The 16,884-nt window shown below is 42.9% G+C and overlaps 1 pseudogene; it reads left to right on the top strand.

Annotated features, from left to right (window-relative positions):
• The first annotated feature begins 607 nt into the window (after window positions 1-607).
• The window catches only part of LOC139394594 (calcium/calmodulin-dependent protein kinase type II delta 2 chain-like), a 59,225-nt pseudogene continuing 42,948 nt past the window's right edge, over window positions 608-16,884 (top strand).

Genomic DNA, 16,884 nt, shown 5'->3' with positions numbered 1-16,884 from the left:
AGCATTTGTCCTCAAGGGGGATGTGGGAAATGTCCTCATGGGGGATGTGGGAAATGTCCCCATGAAGGACACATTTCCTTGTTGGGACATTAAGATCCCCACAAGAATAGAAGAACCATTAAACACACAAATAACAGTTTATTGATTATGTATTGTATTTATTTAAACTTTATTTAACTCGGCAAGCCAGTTAAGAACAAATTCTTATGTACAACGACGGCCTAACTGCCCTGTTTAGAACGACAGATTTTTTTACCTTGTCTGTTCCGGGGATCCGCTCTAGCAACTTTTGAGTTACTAGTCAAACGTTCTAAACACTAGGCTACCTGCCGCACCAATCAGATATGATCATAGATGAATAATAACAGTTTATTCACGATGTATTATGTCTTAATATAATAACGTGTTATCACTATCGTCACCATCGTCACTATTATTATTATTATTGAAGGCGATAGATAGTATTTTAAGTATAAGGATGACGTGGGTAGAGGGGCTGATCGCAGAGCCTGTGGGAGGGGTTGTCAATATACCACAGCCACAAAGTCAAGATTGGCAGTGTGGTTTTGGTTAGGGTTGAGGTTAGGGTTAGGTTATAAATCAAAATTTAAGAAGATAAATTGTAGATATATGCGGGTTTAGCCATAATTAGACTTTGTGGCTGTGGTAACTAGTGACGACCACACACGCACACCTCAGTGGCAAAACGAGGGGACGCGCTATAGACGGACAGACAGCTAGAAATGCAGACAAAATGCAGCGTCTCCGCTCTGTGAGCTGCATACACCAGATTCACTGCCCTAAATCCTCCCAATAACGCTGTTGTCGTTGCAAAAAAAAAAGGAGATTTAGGTTTAACAATCGTCCTTCGCGGCAGACAGCGTTTGGTGACTGGACTAGTGGTGCGTCTTCCGTTCTGTCGCTGCGGCAGAGCGTTCTTCTTCTCTTCAGTCGAGCCAGGGCTGTTGTACAGAAGCCATCGCTGTATGATTGGCCTTGTTCTGCGCTGTTTTTTCAGCTTTCTATCTATTCGTTCGTGCGGTAAAGCGCTGGTGGTGAAGTCAACGACAACGCTAGTGTGGATCTAGTGGGCGCATTACATCCATCTCTATCGCGTCTACGGTCTGCTACACTGCCGTCGCTTTCAGGATGGCGTTAACGATTTGCACGAGATTCACCGATGAATTCCAGCTTTTCGAGGAGCTGGGGAAGTAAGCGTGCATGTTTGGATTGTTATTGATGTTATTTGTTATCCAGTAGCAGTGTCCTTCTTGTTATCGTGTAATAGCCAGGTTATGCTGCTGCTCCTACCTTCGTTTAGGACGTGGATAGGGCACTGTGTGTGTGTGCGCGTGTGCACGCGACCTTCGGTTCATATGTGAATAGGCTAAATAGACCGACAAATTATATTTTCATAGCTCTATGGATGCCATACGGGATTGGATCAAAATGTCAAGCATTCCTATAGCGTATCATAGTTGACCTGGCCTTGTCAACCATTCCTATAGCCTATCATAGTTGACCTGGCCTTGTCAAGCATTCCTATAGCCTATCATAGTTGACCTGGCCTTGTCAAGCATTCCTATAGCCTATCATAGTTGACCTGGCCTTGTCAACCATTCCTATAGCCTATCATAGTTGACCTGGCCTTGTCAACCATTCCTATAGCCTATCATAGTTGACCTGGCCTTGTCAACCATTCCTATAGCCCATCATAGTTGACCTGGCCTTGTCAACCATTCCTATAGCCTATCATAGTTGACCTGGCCTTGTCAACCATTCCTATAGCCTATCATAGTTGACCTGGCCTTGTGAATATATATTATTCCCTCATCCTCTCTATAGTTTATATTTATTTACACTTCCTGATGGTGGTCCATCTCTAATATAGTCCATCTCTTATATAGTCCATCTCTTATCTCTTATATAGTCTATCTCTTATATAGTCCATCTCTTATATAGTCCATCTCTTATATAGACCATCTCTTATATAGTCCATCTCTTATATAGTCCATCTCTTATATAGTCCATCTCTTATATAGTCCATCTCTTATATAGTCCATCTCTTATATAGACCATCTCTTATATAGTCCATCTCTTATATAGTCAATCTCTTATATAGTCCATCTCTTATATAGTCCATCTCTTATGGTGGTCCATCTCTTATATAGTCCATCTCTTATGGGGGTCCATCTCTTATTGTTGTCCATCTCTTATATAGTCCATCTCTTATATAGTCCATCTCTTATATAGTCCATCTCTTATATAGGCCATCTCTTATATAGTCCATCTCTGATATAGTCCATCTCTGATATAGTCCATCTCTGATATAGTCCATCTCTTATATAGTCCATCTCTTATGGTTGTCCATCTCTTATATAGTCCATCTCTTATATAGTCCATCTCTTATATAGTCCATCTCTTATATAGTCCATCTCTTATGGTGGCCCATCTCTTATATAGTCCATCTCTTATATAGTCCATCTCTTATGGTGGCCCATCTCTTATATAGTCCATCTCTTATATAGACCATCTCTTATATAGTCCATCTCTTATGGTGGTCCATCTCTTATATAGTCCATCTCTTATGGTGGTCCATCTCTGATATAGTCCATCTCTGAAATTGTCCATCTCTTATATAGTCCATCTCTTATGGTGGTCCATCTCTTATGGTTTTCCATCTCTTATATAGTCCATCTCTTATATAGTCCATCTCTTATAGTGGTTCATCTCTTATATAGTCCATCTCTTATATAGTCCATCTCTTATATAGTCCATCTCTTATTGTTGTCCATCTCTTATATAGTCCATCTCTTATTGTTGTCTATCACTTATATAGTCCATATCTTATATAGTCCATCTCTTATATAGTCCATCTCTTATATAGTCCATCTCTTATGGGGGTCCATCTCTTATATAGTCCATCTATTATATAGTCCATCTCTTATACAGTCCATCTCTTATATAGACCATCTCTTATATAGTCCATCTCTTATATAGTCCATCTCTTATACAGTCCATCTCTTATATAGTCCATCTCTTATATAGTCCATCTCTTATATAGACCATCTCTTATATAGTCCATCTCTTATATAGTCCATCTCTTATACAGTCCATCTCTTATATAGTCCATCTCTTATATAGACCATCTCTTATGGTGGTCCATCTCTTATATAGTCCATCTCTTATGGGGGTCCATCTCTTATATAGTCCATCTCTTATATAGTCCATCTCTTATATAGTCCATCTCTTATGGGGGTCCATCTCTTATATAGTCCATCTCTTATATAGTCCATCTATTATATAGTCCATCTCTTATATAGTCCATCTCTTATACAGTCCATCTATTATATAGTCAATCTCTTATATAGTCCATCTCTTATCTCTAATATAGTCCATCTCTTATGGTGGTCCATCTATTATATAGTCCATCTCTTATATAGTCCATCTAGTATATAGTCCATCTCTTATCTCTTATATAGGCCATCTCTTATATAGTCCTTCTCTTATATAGTCCATCTATTATATAGTCCATCTCTTATATAGTCAATCTCTTATATAGTCAATCTCTTATATAGTCCATCTTTTATATAGTCCATCTCTTATATTGTCCATCTATTATATAGTCCATCTCTTATGGTGGTCTATCTCTTATATAGTCCATCTCTTATATAGTCAATCTCTTATATAGTCCATCTTTTATATAGTCCATCTCTTATATTGTCCATCTATTATATAGTCCATCTCTTATGGTGGTCTATCTCTTATATAGTCCATCTCTTATCTCTTATATAGGCCATCTCTTATATAGTCCATCTCTTACGGTGGTCCATCTCTGATATAGTCCATCTCTGATATAGTCCATCTCTGATATAGTCCATCTCTTATATAGTCCATCTCTTATGGTTGTCCATCTCTTATGGTTTTCCGTCTCTTATATAGTCCATCTCTTATATAGTCCATCTCTTATATAGTCCATCTCTTATATAGTCCATCTCTTATATAGGCCATCTCTTATATAGTCCATCTCTGATATAGTCCATCTCTGATATAGTCCATCTCTGATATAGTCCATCTCTTATATAGTCCATCTCTTATGGTTGTCCATCTCTTATATAGTCCATCTCTTATATAGTCCATCTCTTATATAGTCCATCTCTTATATAGTCCATCTCTTATATAGTCCATCTCTTATGGTGGCCCATCTCTTATATAGTCCATCTCTTATATAGTCCATCTCTTATGGTGGCCCATCTCTTATATAGTCCATCTCTTATATAGACCATCTCTTATATAGTCCATCTCTTATGGTGGTCCATCTCTTATATAGTCCATCTCTTATGGTGGTCCATCTCTGATATAGTCCATCTCTGAAATTGTCCATCTCTTATATAGTCCATCTCTTATGGTGGTCCATCTCTTATGGTTTTCCATCTCTTATATAGTCCATCTCTTATATAGTCCATCTCTTATAGTGGTTCATCTCTTATATAGTCCATCTCTTATATAGTCCATCTCTTATATAGTCCATCTCTTATTGTTGTCCATCTCTTATATAGTCCATCTCTTATTGTTGTCTATCACTTATATAGTCCATATCTTATATAGTCCATCTCTTATATAGTCCATCTCTTATATAGTCCATCTCTTATATAGTCCATCTCTTATATAGTCCATCTCTTATATAGTCCATCTCTTATATAGTCCATCTCTTATCTCTTATATAGTCCATCTCTTATATAGTCCATCTCTTATATAGTCCATCTCTTATATAGTCTATCTCTTATATAGTCCATATCTTATATAGTCCATCTCTTATATAGTCCATCTCTTATATAGTCCATCTCTTATGGTGGTCCATTTCTGAGTTAACAGTGATTTTTTTTGCTGGCTATAGAGTCCAATCCGAGACACACACACACACACACACACCTCTGTCTGTTCATCGTCCGCATGTTCATCAGTGGATTGTAAACTATAGCTAATCATATTATCCACATTGACACACGAAACAGACGTCAAAGTGTCTGTGAGACATACACGCATGGTAATGCGACAGTGGACCTCGTTTCGAGATGGTGACATTCCCCTGGACAGCCACCGCGTGTGTGTGTATGTGTGTGTGTGTGTGTGTAAAGTTTGTCTGTATTGATGTTTGCCTGCAGTTTGCCTTTCAGCCCGTTGTCAGAATATACAACAGCCTGCAGACTCTTCTGTCTCTCTGTCTCTCTGTCTCTCTCTCTCTCTGTCTCTCTCTCTCTCTCTCTCTCTCTCTCTCTCTCTCTCTCTCTCTCTCTCTCTGTCTCTGTCTCTCTCTCTTTATCTCTCTGTATCTCTCCTCTTTCTCTGTCTCTGTGTCTCTCCTCTGTATCTCTGCTCTCTCTCTGTCGCTGTCTCTCCTCTGCATCTCTCCTCTCTCTCTCTCTCTCTATCTCTGTGTCTCTGTCTCTCTCTGTGTCTCTGTCTCTCTCTGTATCTCTCCCCTCATTCTCTGTCTATCTTTCTCCCCTCTCTCTCTCTCTCTCTCTCGCTCTCTCTCTCTCTCTCTCTCTCTCTCTCTCTCTCTCTCTCTCTCTTTGTCTTTTTGTATTCCCCTTTATGTTTATTGTGTGTGTGTGTGTGTTTTCAGAGGAGCGTTCTCTGTGGTGAAGAGATGTCTCAGGATCTCGTCTGGTCAGGAGTTTGCTGCCAAAATCATAAACACCAAGAAATTGTCTGCCAGAGGTAGGTAACACATACACATATGCACACACACACACACACACACACACACACACACACACACACACACACACACACACACACACACACACACACACACACACACACACACACACACACACACACACACACACACACACACACACAGACCTCAAATGGTCTGTTGTCAATAGGGAGCTGAGAGACAAAGAGAGCGACAGAGAGTGTGAGAAAGACGAAAAAAGAGAGAGACGGAAGGAGGGAGGGGGACAGAGACAGAGACAGAGGGAGAAAGAGAGGAGAGATGCACAGAAAGATAGACAGAGATACGGAGAGACAGACAGAGCAGACCTCAAATGGCCTTGTGTGAGAGAGAGAGAGAGAGAGAGAGAGAGAGAGAGAGAGAGAGAGCGGGACCACAGTGTGCCATCACAGCAGCAAGATTTGTGACCTGTTGCCACAAGAAAAGGGCAACCAGTGAAGAACAAACACCATTGTAAATACAACCTATATTTATGTTGATTTATTTTCCCTTTTGTACTTTAACTATTTGCACATCGTTACAACACTGTATATATATAATATGACATTTGAAATGTCTCTGTTCCATTGGAACTTTTCTGAGTGTAATATTTACTGTTCATTTTATATTGTTTATTTCAATTTTATATTGTTTATTTCACTTGTTTTGGCAATGTTCAACATATCTTTCCCATGCCAATAAAGCCCCTTAAATTGAAATTGAGTGTGTGTGTGTTTCTCCAGGTATGTTTCAGTGTCTTCAGATTGTCTATTTGTATGTTGTTAATATCCCGTCAACATAAATGAACCGTAGATCTGTCAGGATACAACAGGATGCATGAGACAACCGACAGGATGTATGAGACAACCGACAGGATGTATGAGATAACCGACAGAATGTATGAGATAACCGACAGGATGCATGAGATAACCAACAGGATGCATGAGATAACTGACAGGATGCATGAGACAACCGACAGGATGTATGAGACAACCGACAGGATGTATGAGACAACCGACAGGATGTATGAGACAACCGACAGGATGTATGAGATAACCGACAGGATGTATGAGATAACCGACAGGATGCATGAGATAACCGACAGGATGCATGAGATAACCGACAGGATGCATGAGATAACCGACAGGATGCATGAGATAACCGACAGGATGCATGAGATAACCGACAGGATGCATGAGATAACCGACAGGATGCATGAGACAACCGACAGGATGAATGAGACAACCAACAGGATGCATGAGATAACGACAGGATGCATGAGATAACCGACAGGATGCATTAGATAACCGACAGGATGCATGAGATAACCGACAGGATGCATGAGATAACTGACAGGAAGAATGAGACAACCAACAGGATGAATGAGATAACCAACAGGATGCATGAGATTACCAACAGGATGCATGAGATAACCAACAGCATTAGTTCTGCTGCTTTGGACACATTTTGCATGTGTTAGAATCTTTTGAATTTGGGAGAGGACATTCAGCCCCGTAACCGGTATAGAGAGAGGGTGGAGCTTCCCGTTCTGGTTCTGATCCTGGTTCTAACATCTCTTCATCCCCGTAACCGGTATAGAGAGAGGGTGGAGCTTCCCGTTCTGGTTCTGATCCTGGTTCTAACATCTCTTCATCCCCGTAACCTGTATAGAGAGAGGGTGGAGCTCCTCGTTCTGGTTCTGATCCTCGTTCTAACGTCTCTTCATCTCCGTAACCGGTATAGAGAGAGGGTGGAGCTCCTCGTTCTGGTTCTGATCCTCGTTCTAACGTCTCTTCATCTCCGTAACCGGTACAGAGAGAGGGTGGAGCTTCCCGTTCTGGTTCTGATCCTGGTTCTAACATCTCTTCATCTCCGTAACCGGTATAGAGAGAGGGTGGAGCTCCTCGTTCTGGTTCTGGTCCTCGTTCTAACGTCTCATCATCTCTTAACATGTTATGTTATGATCAGAGACTTTAGTTCTGGGTGAACCAAGATGACTGTTTTCTTGGTGGGATGTCTGACCAGAGGCTTTAGTCTTGGGTTAACCAAGATGACTGTTTTCTTGGTGTGATGTCTGACCAGAGGCTTTAGTCTTGGGTTAACCAAGATGACTGTTTTCTTGGTGTGATGTCTGACCAGAGGCTTTAGTTCTGGGTGAACCAAGATGACTGTTTTCTTGGTGGGATGTCTGACCAGAGGCTTTAGTTCTGGGTGAACCAAGATGACTGTTTTCTTGGTGTGATGTCTGACCAGAGACTTTAGTTCTGGTCGAACCAAGATGACTGTTTTCTTGGTGTGGTGTCTGACCAGAGACTTTAGTTCTGGGTTAATCAAGATGACTGTTTTCTTGGTGTGGTGTGATGTGTGTGTGTGTGTGTGTGTGTGTGTGTGTGTGTGTGTGAATTCAGCATCCGTTCATCCATGTGTGTGTGTGTGTGTTCTGTCAGAGGGTTTTTGTTTGCTTGCGTGTTCAGTGTATCCGTGCGTCTGAACATGTGTGTGCGTGTGTCCATTCGTTCATGCGTGTGTACCCTTCCGTGTGTTCAGCGTGTGTATGTGTGTTTGTAGACCCAGGGATTTGGCTGGTCTTGTAGTCTCAGGGACAGATCTCTAGAGGAGTCGACCCAGTTCTTTCACATATATCACTGTAATTGTAGCTGCTGGCAAACCTTCCTGAGGGCTGGACTCACACACAGACAAACAAACACCACACACACACAGACACACACACACACACACACACACACACACACACACACACACACACACACACACACGGACTGATTCCAGAGGCTGATCCAAAAGAAGAAGAAGAAGAAGAAGGGCGGTGGTGTATGTTTCATGATTAACTTCTCATGGTGTGATTGTGACAACATGCAGAAACTCGAGGTCTTTTGTTCACCCGACCTAGAATCCCTCCCAATCAAATGTCGACTGTATTACCTCCCGAGAAAATTCTCTCCGGTTATAGCCACAGCCGTGTATATTCCCCCTCGAGCCGATACCACGACGGCCCTCGAAGAACTACACTGGACTCTGTGCAAACTGGAAACCACATATCCTGAGGAAAACGCTACTGGAAACCACATATCCTGAGGAAAACGCTACTGGAAACCACATATCCTGAGGAAAACGTTACCGGAAACCACATATCCTGAGGAAAACGCTACCGGAAACCACATATCCTGAGGAAAACGCTACCGGAAACCACATATCCTGAGGAAAACGCTACCGGAAACCACATATCCTGAGGAAAACGCTACCGGAAACCACATATCCAGATGAAAACGTTACCGGAAACCACATATCCTGAGGAAAACGTTACCGGAAACCACATATCCTGAGGAAAACGCTACCGGAAACCACATATCCTGAGGAAAACGCTACCGGAAACCACATATCCTGAGGAAAACGCTACCGGAAACCACATATCCTGAGGAAAACGCTACCGGAAACCACATATCCTGAGGAAAACGCTACCGGAAACCACATATCCTGAGGAAAACGCTACCGGAAACCACATATCCTGAGGAAAACGCTACCGGAAACCACATATCCTGAGGAAAACGCTACCGGAAACCACATATCCTGAGGAAAACGCTACCGGAAACCACATATCCTGAGGAAAACGCTACCGGAAACCACATATCCTGAGGAAAACGCTACCGGAAACCACATATCCTGAGGAAAACCGGAGAGAGAGCAAACCACACACAAGTCAGAGTTATCATAAAGTCCATCTTTAATTATATATGACCTTCACCATAGCCCCGTGACTCTCAGATCAATTCAGTGTCTATAAATACATTCTCTGAGAGTGCTTACAAAACAATTCTTAGTATAATTTATAGCCAAGACACACCCATCTCATCTCACATGACAAATAACAGATCTTAGGAACATTACAAAGGAAGACTTTACTTGAGAGAGGAGTATGCCATAGCCAGACAGCATTAGCTATAAATTATCGTTCAGTCTGATCTCCTAAACGAAGTTCTTATCTTGTTCTTGGTACCACTTAGGACCACAACATTACCTCATCCAATGGCATATATCAATTGTCAATTCTAGATACTCCTGAGGAAAACGCTACCGGAAACCACATACTCTCCCTCCTGGACAAGATCAGAAAAGGCACTGAGCCTTCTAGGCCATATACTAAATCAAGATAAGGGCAACCTCAGAGGGGACATACAACACTGAGCCTCCTAGGTCATATACTAGGTCAAGATAAGGGCAACCTCAGAGGGGACATACAATAGTGACCCTCCTAGGTCCTAGGTCATATACTAGGTCAAGATAAGGGCAACCTCAAAGGGGACATGTAATAGTGAGCCTCTTAGGTCCTAGGTCATATACTAGGTCAAGATAAGGGCAACCTCAGAGGGGACATACAATAGTGACCCTCCTAGGTCCTAGGTCATATACTATGTCAAGATAAGGGCAACCTCAAAGGGGACATACAACACTGAGCCTCTTAGGTCTTAGGTCATATACTAGGTCAAGATAAGGGCAACCTCAGAGCGGACATACAATAGTGAGCCTCCTAGGTCATATACTAGATCAAGATAAGGCCAACCTCAGAGGAGACATACAATAGTGAGCCTCCTAGGTCTTAGGTCATATACTAGGTCAAGATAAGGGCAACCTCAGAGGGGACATGTAATAGTGAGCCTCTTAGGTCCTAGGTCATATACTAGGTCAAGATAAGGGCAACCTCAGAGGGGACATGTAATAGTTACAGACACATTCCCATAAGAAGACTCCTTTCCTATAGGCATGAACTCAAACAGGAAGTACCTGCGCTATGGACTATTCAACGCTGGTCTGACCAATCGGAATCCATGCTTCAAGATTGTTTTGATCATGTGGACTGGGATATGTTTTTTGGGTGGCCTCTGAGAATAATATCAACGAATACACGGACGCAGTGTCTTGGTTTATCAGGAAGTGTATAAGGGGATGTTGTTCCCACTGTGACTATTAAAACCAGTGGCTGAGTTCATCAGGAAGTGTACAGGGGATGTTGTTCCCACTGTGACTATTAAAACCAGTGGCTGAGTTCATCAGGAAGTGTATAAGGGGATGTTGTTCCCACTGTGACTATTAAAACCAGTGGCTGAGTTCATCAGGAAGTGTACAGGGGATGTTGTTCCCACTGTGACTATTAAAACCAGTGGCTGAGTTCATCAGGAAGTGTATAAGGGGATGTTGTTCCCACTGTGACTATTAAAACCAGTGGCTGAGTTCATCAGGAAGTGTATAAGGGGATGTTGTTCCCACTGTGACTATTAAAACCAGTGGCTGAGTTCATCAGGAAGTGTATAAGGGGATGTTGTTCCCACTGTGACTATTAAAACCAGTGGCTGAGTTCATCAGGAAGTGTATAAGGGGATGTTGTTCCCACTGTAACTATTAAAACCAGTGGCTGAGTTCATCAGGAAGTGTATAAGGGGATGTTGTTCCCACTGTGACTATTAAAACCAGTGGCTGAGTTCATCAGGAAGTGTACAGGGGATGTTGTTCCCTCTGTGACTATTAAAACCAGTGGCTGAGTTCATCAGGAAGTGTATAAGGGGATGTTGTTCCCACTGTGACTATTAAAACCAGTGGCTGAGTTCATCAGGAAGTGTATAAGGGGATGTTGTTCCCACTGTAACTATTAAAACCAGTGGCTGAGTTCATCAGGAAGTGTATAAGGGGATGTTGTTCCCACTGTGACTATTAAAACCAGTGGCTGAGTTCATCAGGAAGTGTATAAGGGGATGTTGTTCCCACTGTGACTATTAAAACCAGTGGCTGAGTTTATCAGGAAGTGTACAGGGGATGTTGTTCCCACTGTGACTATTAAAACCAGTGGCTGAGTTCATCAGGAAGTGTATAGGGGGTGTTGTTCCCACTGTGACTATTAAAACCAGTGGCTGAGTTCATCAGGAAGTGTACAGGGGATGTTGTTCCCACTGTGACTATTAAAACCAGTGGCTGAGTTCATCAGGAAGTGTACAGGGGATGTTGTTCCCTCTGTGACTATTAAAACCAGTGGCTGAGTTCATCAGGAAGTGTATAGGGGATGTTGTCCCCACTGTGACTATTAAAACCAGCGTCTGAGTTCATCAGGTTGTGTATAAGGGGATGTTGTTCCCACTGTGACTATTAAAACCAGTGGCTGAGTTCATCAGGAAGTGTACAGGGGATGTTGTTCCCACTGTGACTATTAAAACCAGTGGCTGAGTTCATCAGGAAGTGTACAGGGGATGTTGTTCCCACTGTGACTATTAAAACCAGTGGCTGAGTTTATCAGGAAGTGTACAGGGGATGTTGTTCCCACTGTGACTATTAAAACCAGTGGCTGAGTTCATCAGGAAGTGTACAGGGGATGTTGTTCCCACTGTGACTATTAAAACCAGTGGCTGAGTTCATCAGGAAGTGTACAGGGGATGTTGTTCCCACTGTGACTATTAAAACCAGTGGCTGAGTTCATCAGGAAGTGTACAGGGGATGTTGTTCCCACTGTGACTATTAAAACCTACCCAAACCAGAAACCGTGAATCGATGGAAGCATTCGCGCAAAACTGAAAGCGCAAACTACTGCATTTAATTTAACCATAGCAAGGCGACAAACAGTTATTCTGATCGTAGACTTTAGGAAACCCCCCTATCCGCATCGAAGGGAGAAGGTGGAAAGTTCCTCGGCTTACACATCACTGACAAACCGAAATGGTCCACCCACACAGACAGAAGGTGCAACAGCGCTTCTTCAACTTCAGGAGGCTGAAGAAATTTGGCTTGGCACCCAATTTGACATTCGCTCAGTACATTGTTTTCACTGAGGAAATGTACAAGTCTCCTGTTAATGATAATGCAGAGGATTTTCCCAAGGTTGCTGTTGCTGTTGATGCAAATCCCACGGTAGTTATTGGGGTTAAATTTGTCTTCTTTTTTGTGGATTGGGGTGATCTTTGGTTCCAAATACTCTCTCTCACACACACACACAAACAGCTCATTGTCTGTTCACCTGTCTGGCGAGAACTGCCTGTTGAACTGCATTATGGGACAAAGCTGTGGAGAACGTGACTGTTAGTCTATGTGTGTGTGTGACTAACTAGGGCAGCAGACTCTGAGGAGGAAGAGAGCTAGGGCACCCTTAATTAGAGAAAGTCTGTCTCTCTCTCTCTCTCTCTATCTCTCTCTCTCTGTCTCTCTCTCTCTGTCTCTCTCTCTCTGTCCCTTTCTCTCTGTCTGTCTGTCTGTCTGTCTGTCTGTCTGTCTGTCTGTCTGTCTGTCTCTCACTCTCTCACTCTCTCTCACTCTCTCTCACTCTCTCTCACTCTCACACCATTGGTTAGAGCCTGTAAGTAAGCATTTCACTGTAAGGTGAACCTGTAAGGTGTAACCTGTTGTATTCGTCGCACGTGACAAATAAACGTTGATTTGATTAGATCTCTCGTCCTCTCTCTCTCTCTCCTCTCTCTATCTTTCTCTCTCTTTCTCTCTCTTTCTCTGTCTCTCTGTCTCTGTCTCCTGCTCTCTCTCTCCTCTCTCTCACTCTCCTCTCTCTCCTCTCTCACTCTCCTCTCTACTCTCCTCTCTCTCCTCTGCTCTGCTCTCCTCTCCTCTCCTCTCTGTCTCTCCTTCTCACTGTGTGACCTATAGCAGTCTGTGTGTGTCATCCTACTTTTCCCCAGTTTCGGTTCTTGAGGCAGCTGCTACAGATTCTTTAGGGTCAGAGAGAGAGAGAGGAGAGGGCACAGAGATACAGAGAGAGAGGAGAGGGCACAGAGATACAGAGAGAGAGGAGAGGGCACAGAGAGAGAGGAGAGGGCACAGAGATACAGAGAGAGAGGAGAGGGCACAGAGAGAGAGGAGAGGGCACAGAGAGAGAGGAGAGGGCACAGAGATACAGAGAGAGAGGAGAGGGCACAGAGAGAGAGGAGAGGGCACAGAGATACAGAGAGAGAGAGAGAGGGAGAGGGTACAGAGATACAGAGAGAGAGAGAGAGAGAGAGAGGGCACAGAGATACACAGAGAGAGGGAGAGGGCACAGAGATACACAGAGAGAGGGAGAGGGCACAGAGATACAGAGAGAGAGGGAGAGGGCACAGAGATACAGAGAGAGAGGGAGAGGGCACAGAGATACAGAGAGAGAGGGAGAGGGCACAGAGATACAGAGAGAGAGGGAGAGGGCACAGAGATACAGAGAGAAAAGGAGAGGGCACAGAGATACACAGAGAGAGGGAGAGGGCACAGAGATACAGAGAGAGAGGGAGAGGGCACATATATACACAGAGAGAGGGAGGGCAGAGATACAGAGAGAGAGGGAGAGGGCAGAGATACACAGAGAGAGGGAGGGCAGAGATACATAGAGAGAGGGAGGGCAGAGATACAGAGAGAGAGGGAGGGCAGAGATACAGAGAGAGAGGGAGGGCACAGAGATACAGAGCGAGAGAGAGAGGAGAGGGCACAGAGAGTTGGCTACAACACCATTGTTTCTCTGTCTGTAGTGTGATTTGCTGACTACCAGACTAGAGGAACCAACTGCACAGCTAGACACACTCCATTCAAACAGTCACATTGTGTTAACCTACTGTCAAACACACACACACACACAGAAAATTGCATATCACAGGTTCAAGTCTCCTTGACAACCTTTCTTGTGGTTTATTCCTGGTCAGATAGCTAGCAACAATGACAAGACTGTGGTTTTATTATGATACTGAATGGTCAGATAGCTAGCAACAATGACAAGACTGTGGTGTTATGATACTGAATGGTCAGATAGCTAGCAACAATGACAAGACTGTGGTTTTATGATACTGAATGTGAATGGTCAGATAGCTAGCATCAATGACAAGACTGTGGTGTTATTATGATACTGAATGGTCAGATAGCTAGCATCAATGACAAGACTGTGGTTTTTTGATACTGAATGGTCAGATAGCTAGCATCAATGACAAGACTGTGGTTTTAGGATACTGGTCAGATAGCTAGCATCAATGACAAGACTGTGGTGTTATTATGATACTGAATGGTCAGATAGCTAGCATCAATGACAAGACTGTGGTTTTTTGATACTGAATGGTCAGATAGCTAGCATCAATGACAAGACTGTGGTTTTAGGATACTGGTCAGATAGCTAGCATCAATGACAAGACTGTGGTGTTATGATACTGAATGGTCAGATAGCTAGCATCAATGACAAGACTGTGGTTTTTTGATACTGAATGGTCAGATAGCTAGCATCAATGACAAGACTGTGGTTTTAGGATACTGAATGGTCAGATAGCTAGCATCAATGACAAGACTGTGGTGTTATGATACTGAATGGTCAGATAGCTAGCATCAATGACAAGACTGTGGTGTTATGATACTGAATGGTCAGATAGCTAGCATCAATGACAAGACTGTGGTGTTATGATACTGAATGGTCAGATAGCTAGCATCAATGACAAGACTGTGGTGTTATGATACTGAATGGTCAGATAGCTAGCAACAATGACAAGACTGTGGTTTTATGATACTGAATGTGAATGGTCAGATAGCTAGCATCAATGACAAGACTGTGGTGTTATTATGATACTGAATGGTCAGATAGCTAGCATCAATGACAAGACTGTGGTTTTTTGATACTGAATGGTCAGATAGCTAGCATCAATGACAAGACTGTGGTTTTAGGATACTGGTCAGATAGCTAGCATCAATGACAAGACTGTGGTGTTATTATGATACTGAATGGTCAGATAGCTAGCATCAATGACAAGACTGTGGTGTTATGATACTGAATGGTCAGATAGCTAGCATCAATGACAAGACTGTGTTGTTATTATGATACTGAATGGTCAGATAGCTAGCAACAATGACAAGACTGTGGTGTTATGATACTGAATGGTCAGATAGCTAGCATCAATGACAAGACTGTGGTGTTATTATGATACTGAATGGTCAGATAGCTAGCATCAATGACAAGACTGTGGTGTTATGATACTGAATGGTCAGATAGCTAGCAACAATGACACGACTAGCTAACCAACAACTGTAACGATGTATTTGAGAATCAACAAGTGCTCATTGTGTAAATGTTTTTATGTTGTCAATAAACATTTGGTGAGTAAATATTGTTGATATGTTGTCAATAATCCTATGATTGTAAATCCACCCGTCTCGGATGGGCGCACAATGATTTTGTAGGTAAACGTGCCGTCTACGCCAAGTTCAGACCATTTTCTTTAGTTTGGTGTTTTGTTACAGTGTCTGGTCTGCTACAGTGTGTTGGATAGAGAGATGGATAGAGAAATGGGAAGAGAAATGGATAGAGAGATGGATAGAGAGATGGATAGAGAGATGGATAGAGAGATGGATAGACAAATGGATAGAGAGATGGATAGAGAGAGGGATAGAGAGATGGATAGAGAAATTGGAAGAGAGATGGATAGAGAGAGGGATAGAGAGAGGGATAGAGAGAGGGATAGAGAGATGGATAGAGAGAGGGATAGAGAGATGGATAGAGAGATGGATAGAGAGAGGGATAGAGAGATGGATAGAGAGAGGGATAGAGAGAGGGATAGAGAGATGGATAGAGAGATGGATAGAGAGAGGGATAGAGAGAGGGATAGAGAGATGGATAGAGAGAACGAGAAAGAGAGAGAGAGAAGAATAAACTGTGTCTGTGAGAGAGATAGAAATTAGGGATGAGGTTGAGGTTTTAGTGTTTGCTTTGCCTGTGTGTGTGTGTGTGTGTGTGTGTGCTCCAGGGACAGCCATTTGCATGCAGTGCTAGTTCCACTGCAGAAAATAGTAGAGGGGAAGGGGAGGAGAGGAGAGGAGAGGGGAGTTCAGAGCACTCTGATTGGTCAAGGAGTTGCTAGACAACAGATGTCCGGCTGGCTGGGAGGTAGACTACCTGTGGCGGAGAGAGAGGGATTGAGAGAGAGAGATATATAAAGAGAAAGTGAGTGAGGGAGAGAGAAAGGAAGTTGAGAGAGAGAGAGATGGACAGATTAGTGACCTTGCTCCCAGGGCTAGCTGATGATAGTATAATGGGTAGGTTGTCCTTGGTCCTGTTGATTTAACAGTATTATTCACTCTGTCCTCCTCTCCTCCATCCTCCTCTCTCCTCTCTCCATCTCTCCCTCCTTCCTCTCTCCATCTCTCTTTCACTCTCTCTC

This window comes from Oncorhynchus clarkii, unplaced genomic scaffold (assembly GCF_045791955.1).
Source record: "Oncorhynchus clarkii lewisi isolate Uvic-CL-2024 unplaced genomic scaffold, UVic_Ocla_1.0 unplaced_contig_6576_pilon_pilon, whole genome shotgun sequence".
NCBI lineage: Eukaryota > Metazoa > Chordata > Actinopteri > Salmoniformes > Salmonidae > Oncorhynchus > Oncorhynchus clarkii.
This window is presented reverse-complemented; position numbering and strand designations above follow the sequence as displayed.